Genomic DNA, 7741 nt, shown 5'->3' with positions numbered 1-7741 from the left:
CCGAAGAAGTGAGGTTTTTACCCACGAAAGCTTATGCCCAAATAAATCTGTTAGTCTTTAAGGTGCCACCAGACTCCTTGTTGTTTTTGTAGATACAGACTAACACGGCTACCCCCTGATACTTGACAGGGTCAGCTGCACCATCATGATGTATATCCGCTTTGCTTGTCTACAGGAGGGGTTTGTACTGGTGCAGCTGCATTGGTGGCTGGCCACAGATGGCTGAAATTGAAGAATCTCCAATGCTGACAAGGCCTATGAACCCTCTTAAGCTGAACTTCATTCTGCTGTAACTAATACTCTAGGAGCCTTTAAAATGCCTAAGGGAGGAGGGGGGAAATGCTACTCTGTGTCTGACTTATAACTCCAGGCTCCAACAGTCCAGGAAGCTGCCTGGCCCCCTGCATGGTGCTCAGGAATTACTTCTGTACTATCATTTGCCAGACAAAGGAACCATCTGAACTGATGGAATTTCTGCATTCCAGAATGGATACTTTGCAGACCACGCTGGTATCCTTGGAGACAGTAATGGCTGAAACCCTGAACTTACTGCAATCCAAGCTGTTGGCCAACTGGCTGCCCTTGGAGTAGCTCCTGGGAGTGTCTCACACTCCATATTGTAGTTTGGGCTAGCTCCACATTCCATTTGGATTACTCACTTTCCTTCTGTTGTTTGCTCTGAATGGACTTGCTGGACTCTGGTGCTTTGCTTGTGGGCTGAGCTGCAGTGGGACTGGCAGTCCAGAAAGTGAGTAGTGACTGAGTGTGCATGTTCCATAAGATACAAGAAGCTGCACACCCTCCAACTGTACTAATGTACTGTGGGTACAGCACCTCTGTTTTACAGCAGCCACAGGCTCAGGGCCGGCTCTGGCTTTTTTGCCGCCCCTTCGGGGGGAGGGGGGGTGGCCAGAGCCCCGGGGGGAGGGCGGCGAGTCCCGGTGGGGGCTCCGCTCTCCCCACAGCGGTCGGGGGGAGGGCGGGGGGGGGGGGGCGGCCAGAGCGCCGGGGGAAGGGCGGCGAGCCCGGCCGTGGCCCCGCTCTCCCAGGCGGCCGGAGCGCCGCGCCGCCCCCCTCCAGGTGCCGCCCCAAGCACAAGCTTGGTGGGCTGGTGCCTGGAGCCGGCCCTGCACAGGCTGATTCCAGGTATACCACTAAGTATGTTGTTTCCCAGTGCCCTCTGTCCTTTCCTGCAGTGCAGAGGCTCATTCATGCTTACATTTTTTTTAAAGGATGCCGTCTAGGATTTCAGTAGGGCTCTGCATGGACACAGGACAAGATCAGGGCCTAAATGTGACCTTAGTCTTTGCAGACAACATGAACTCTCATATTTTGGAGTTTGTAACTAAAAAATATTCCAGTTGGAGGAGCACACCTGCTGAATTCCTGTGAGGTCTGTAATGTAATTGTGCATATTCCTTGCTAACCACTAGAGGGCATCTTTATGTATCAAGATCCCCAATAGTGGAGTAGCAGCGTGTGGTGGAGCAAGAAGCAATGCATCAGTTGAATAAAAAAGCAGGTTACTTAGTTCTCTGTCTGTGTCTTAATTGGCAGGTTCCTGGGTCCAGACATAACAGATCCAACAATGGCGACGAAGCGGGAGGGCTCATACACAGCTGCTGGTTTAACTGTCCTCCAGCACCAGGAGCCTGTAAGCAAGTGTGGCCATGCTGAGAATGGGAGTGGGAGCTGATACAGGCCTGGTGCAGAATACCGTTCCCCAGCAGCACACCTTACTGAGGGAAGGAAGGGATCATGCAGTATCCCAATAGCATGACAAGGTGTGTGAGGTGGCCTCAACAGCCCCACGAAGATGTAAAGAGGCACCTTCGGTTTAACAGCTGATAGTGAAAACACAATTTTGTGGGCTGTGACATCATGGGGTCTGAAAACCAATATATAGCAACATTTGACAGCACAGTTGCAGACTGGCCCAAGTACACTGAATGAAGAAAGTGTCTGCATTGCTGAATTATATGGGTGGCAAGACATACCACCTACTTGGCAGTCTGAGTTCTCAAGACAAGCCGCACAGCTAGACTTTTGATGAGTTGGGGACAATATTACAGAAGGATTTTGTACCAAAACCCTTGGAGATAGCTGAGCGCTTTAGCTTCCATAAACACAATCAACAGGGAGGTGAAACCATAACTACGTATGGAGCTGCACTACAAAGATTAGCGTAATGCTGCAGTTTTGAAGATATCCCGCAAGCTGCCCTGAGGGATCAGCTGGTATGAAGCAACTCAGAAAAGTCTCCTGACAACAATCACTCTCACATGCAAGAGCACTATGGAGATTGCTATCTCTACGCAGGCTGCAACCCGAGTCATATAGCGTCAATCAATGAGTAACAGTGAACACTTTACATACTAATTACATTAAATTCCCAAGTGAAAAAACAGGACAGAGTCACAGGGAAATTATTGTTGCTGTGGTAAGGGTGGACACAGTGCAAATAATTGCTGTTTCTGGCAAGAGGACTGCCAGGACTCTGGCAAAAATGGTCTGTAGAAGAAAGAACAAACGCCAAGAAGAAGAGACCAGAAAAACACCACAAGGTGCACTTTTGCAAGCTGAGGATTATAGCAGCTGTAGTAGAGATAGAGAGAGCCTGGAGCACTGGGCCTGGTACAAGATCTAAGGCCTGAACCAGAGGCTGTGAACCAAAGTCAGGCCATGTATCAGAGCAGATGTTTACAAATTCACTGTCCTGCACATGAACTTGGCAAAGTTGTTGCTGGTTGTTACTAGGCATTATTCCAGCTAGTACAGACACACCCCAACCTAGTACAAGATGGTTTGACAAAATAATGAATAGGGATGTTTTGTTCAAGATATCAGGAACAAGGGGAGGTAACAAAGAGATGTCATGAAATACATAAGATGGTGTATAAGTTGTTTATTTTAGTTGTTTGTCTTAGCCTATAAATGTCAGGGCACTTCACTTTAATTCTTTGTCCAGCCGAGGGGGCAACGGAAAGTCCTGCCACTGACTGAGCTGAGTCCATTGTAACAGGCATACGTGTGTTAGTGTACCTGTAACCGTGCTCTGTTGACAAACCTGGCCAAGCACCTTTGTCACCAAACTGTGCCTGTGGTCTTTCTTTATGAATAACATTGAGGTCTGCTGAATTAACATGCTGCACTATCTTCAAGGACAAAAAGCACTGAGCAGCCTAAACAGCATTACTGAAGTAATGACATTCTAGCCTTCAGCACTTAACAATAGTGGGTATTACTACTGAGGTCTGCTGAACCACTTATCTGCACAGAGCCAGACAGCACACTGAAAGAACACGCACACATGCAAGCCAACTGACAACAGCAGCGAGGATGACTTAACCAAGTTAAGTATTGCATGCAAGACAACGGCAAAGAAGCCATCTGGGTGACACCTGTGGTAACTGGGAAACCCCTTAAGATTGAGCTGGACACGGTTTCAGCTGCATCTGATTCCACACAAAGAATTCCTGGAAAACTTCATCAGCAGCACGTTGGAAAGGACTGACATTATGTTGGAGACATACACAGGAGGGAAACTCACCCTCTTAGGAGTACACACAGTAAATGTACAGTGCAATGGTCAGCACCAGGACTTGGACCTCTGTGTTGTAAAAACGGGAGGACCAGCATTGTTTGGATGAAGTTGGCTGAAGAGGATTCACTTGGACTGGTGATCCATCAAGGGTCTTCAAATTCATAGTGTGCTAGCTCACAACAGCAGCTGAAAGAGATTCTATCTAGATATGCACTTGTTTCAGAAGGGCATTGGGCATGTCAAGGCTGAATCCCGCCTCTGTCACTCCAAGTGCAGAAGGTGGGGGCCCACAAGGATTCTAAAAATTAATACTTGCCGCTCCAGGCTTGTATTAAACTCCCAAGGTTACAGCTTTTCTCTGACCTTGGCTTGGTAAATGCTGCCACCACCCAAATGCAAACAACCCCCTTTGAACCCAGGAAGGAGCACTTGGGAATTCCTCCCTGTGGAGTACCCTCAAGCCCTTTCACTCTCTTCCCCCCCCCCAGGGAAGATCTGAGGAAAAAAACCAAAGGAAATTAGCTGTGGCCACCAGCTAATTAAACAACGTATGCATAAATCTCTTAGGACACCAAAAATCCAATCCTGTTCTTAAAAAGGTACATTTTATTAAAAAGGAAAAGAAAGAAAATACATCTGAAATTTAGGCTTTTGCTAGATTTTAAAAGAGCAATTCCAAAAATCAAGCACCCCAAATAGCTTGCTTGGGGGTTCAGCTTAAAGGTTACAAGCAAACAAAAGCATCTAGGGTTAGCACAGAGGAGATCCACAAGCCAAAATAAAAAAGAAACCTGATTGTGTCTAACTAAACATTCCCTATCCAAACAATTTCTTCTAGGTATGGAAGATGAATTTTCATACCTGGTTCAAGCCTTATGCAGCATTGCTGCTCCGTGTCTCCTTCTCTGGAGAACAACAGACAAAGGGAAAGTTTCTTTCACAAATTTAAAAGTTCTAGCCTTCCCATTGGCTCTTTTGGTTAGGTGCCCACTCCTTCTTTTCTTTTACCTGTGGGCTTGTTAACCCTTTACAGGTAAAGAAAGCAGAGAGCAGACTCCAAGAGGGATTTTACAGCTAACTGGCTGGCTGGGTGTTCATAAACGGGGGCTACACCCTCCCCCTTCATTTATCACAGGGCATCTAAAGTGCATCAGAGCCAACTACCAGAAAGTAGTTCTCAGTGGTTCACAGTCCTGCTGGAAAGACATAATGAGTGGGGTCCCACAGGGATCAGTTCTGGGTCCAGTTCTGTTCAATATCTTTATCAGTGATTTAGATACTTAGATTAAGAGAGTACACTTATTAAGTTTGTGGATGATACCAAGCTGGGAGGGGTTGCAAGTGCTTTGGAGAATAGGATTAAAATTCAAAATGATCTGGACAAACTGGAGAAACGGTCTGAAGTAAATAGGATGAAATTCAATAAGGACATTTAGGAAGGAACAATCAGTTGCATACATACACAATGGGAAATGACTGCCTAGGAAGGAGAATTGTGGAAAGGGATTTGGGGGTCATAGTGGACCACAAGCTAAATATGAGTCAACAGTGTAACACTGTTGCAAAAAAAAAAACCCTAACATCATTCTGGGATGTATTAGCAGGAATGTTGTAAGCAAGACGTGAGAAGAAATTCTTCTGTTCTACTCTGTGCTGATTAGACCTCAACTAGAGTATTGTGTCCAGTTCTGGGCGTCACATTTCAGGAAGGATGTGGACAAATTGGAGAAAGTCCAGAGAAGAGCAGCAAAAATGATTAAAGGTCTAGAAAACATGACCTATGAGGGAAGCTTGGAAAAAATTGAGTCAAATGGAAGTAGAAGAAGGGTTGAGGAAATTCCTCTCCATCAACACTGAAAAAGGCTTCTTCCAGTATAACCGACTCTCATTTGGAGTGGCAACCACCCCGGAAGTCTGCCAGAGGGAAACAGACCAAGCTGTTAGACGGCATTATCACCAGATCCAGTGACGAGGATCATTTGAAGAATCCGGCACAAGTTTTCAAAAGGTTGGAAGGATATGGATTACAGGTGAATCCAGACAAATGGGAAGTCTTCAAGGAAGTAGTTACATACCGTGGACACATCACAGATGCTAAAGGACTGTGCATAAGACACCGGAGAAAGTTGAAGCCATGTCATAGGCCAGGTCTACACTAACCCCCTAATTCGAACTAAGGTACGCAACTTCAGCTACGTGAATAACGTAGCTGAAGTTCGAAGTACCTTAGTTCGAACTTACCTCGGTCCACACGCGGCAGGCAGGCTCCCCCGTCGACTCCGCGGTACTCCTCTCGTCTAGCTGGAATACCGCAGTTGACGGCGAGCACTTCCTGGTTCGACTTATCGCGTCCAGACAAGACGCGATAAGTCGAACCCAGAAGTTCGATCGCTCGCCGCCGAACTACCGGGTAAGTGTAGACCCGCCCATAGGTTCAGTCACTGAGTTCGCTAACTATTACAATAAATTCTTGCCAAACCTGGCAACAGTGTTGTACCCATTGAATCCGTTGCTTCAGAAAGGGAAATGCTGGAAATGGACTACAGCTGTTAATATGTTCAATGTGGCACAAATTAGCATACTTCCTATTACTCAGGCAATACTGAAACAAGAAATAAGCAAAGACATTACTTTAGCAGACGTATATGTGTAAGCAGAGTCAGGATGAGCTCTACCCTGACATCTGGTGGTGAATTATGGCGAGTGTGGAAAAGAACTCCAGGGGCTGATCTTGTTTGCATAGGCACACCCACTCGCCTGGCATGAAACACAGCAACTGAAAGTGGTTACTTTGGCTGGTGTGGGATCCCCAGTTTCTCTATTATTGGGGCAGGAAGAATAAAGTTTTGTTACCCTGATTCTGTGAATCAAGGCCAGTGGAACTGTTGTATGACAGAAGGACTAAGTGAGTCCTTCACCATTACCTAAGTAGCACTTGCTTGACAAGGGGCATGGGTTACAAAACCCAGCAAATTGAGACAGGATGGGGACAGGTATTTGTACCTGATGGCATGGGCCCCCTCTGAGGGTTTGAAACACCAATTGCACTGCTTCCTCTCTCCACTGTTGAATGTCAGAGCTAACTTTGATTCCCTTAGGAGTCTAGTTACAGGCTGCTGAGCTGAATTCAGTTTGGGCCAATGGTGCACCAGCACTGGGGCTCCCCTACTATATGAGTGGAAATCGCTAAGAGCTGAAATCACAAAAGAGCTGATGTTATTAAGAGCTGAGATCACTGAGTGCTGTGTTAACTAGTGGGGGAGCCTAAAGCTATATTGCTCAGCAGCGGGCGGAGCAATTTGTGGGGACAACTGGAGGAGCAGCGAGTGGTGTGGAGCCTTGCGAGGCCGGTTGGAGTGGCCCAAGGAATGGCGAGCGGAGCTGTTTGCGGGGACGGCTGGAACGGCTCACAGGTCGGTGAGCGGAGCGGAGCAGCTTGTAGAGCGGAGCAGTTCGTGGGATGGCAGGAAAGTGGACTGGCTCGTGGTAAAGGCTGCGGCGGAACCCCCACGGAGAAACAGACGACTGGCCAGCCTCGGATCACGTAAGGTGCCCCTTAACACCCTGCGTGCCTCCCCCTTTTACTCTGGGGCTGCACTGACCAGGGACAGAGACTTTGGGAGTTGTTGGACTTTTGGGACTTTGGGTGGTTGCTGGACCCAAGAGACTTTGGGGGTGTTGGACTTTGGGGACTCTGGGTGATTTTTGGGTTGCTGGATTCAAGAACCAAAGGGAAAGGACACAGCCCAATTTGCTGGGGTGGGTTTTGCTCATGGTTTTGTTGAGTCTGAACTTTTGATGAGCTTAAACTTAACCCAGACTTGATGTTTCTGTCTGAACTTTTAATCAAAGCTCTGACCTGCGAACTACTCATGACACCCCCCTCCCCTGAAGTAGCCATCTCCCCTTTTGTCTTTTTGAATTTACATTTTAACCTGTTTTATCCTGTAGAATCTTGATTGATTATGCATGACCATTATGATCTGTTAATCACTTTGTTTACTTCTGTGTATAAATATTGATGCTTACCCCTAATAAACTTGCCACACTTACTCTGAAGCCTTTTAAGCTAAGGATAGTGTGAGCCCGTTGATCAATGAATTGGTGTCTGGTCTCTGACAGATTGTGAGCCCCATACCAACTCCGCACGAACTCGGGTGCTGGAGAGGTGAGTAAGGACTTGCTTTTTACCTAACA

Source organism: Terrapene carolina, unplaced genomic scaffold (genome assembly GCF_002925995.2).
Source record: "Terrapene carolina triunguis isolate 2854851 unplaced genomic scaffold, T_m_triunguis-2.0 Scaffold58, whole genome shotgun sequence".
Taxonomy (NCBI): Eukaryota; Metazoa; Chordata; order Testudines; family Emydidae; genus Terrapene; species Terrapene triunguis.
This window is presented reverse-complemented; position numbering follows the sequence as displayed.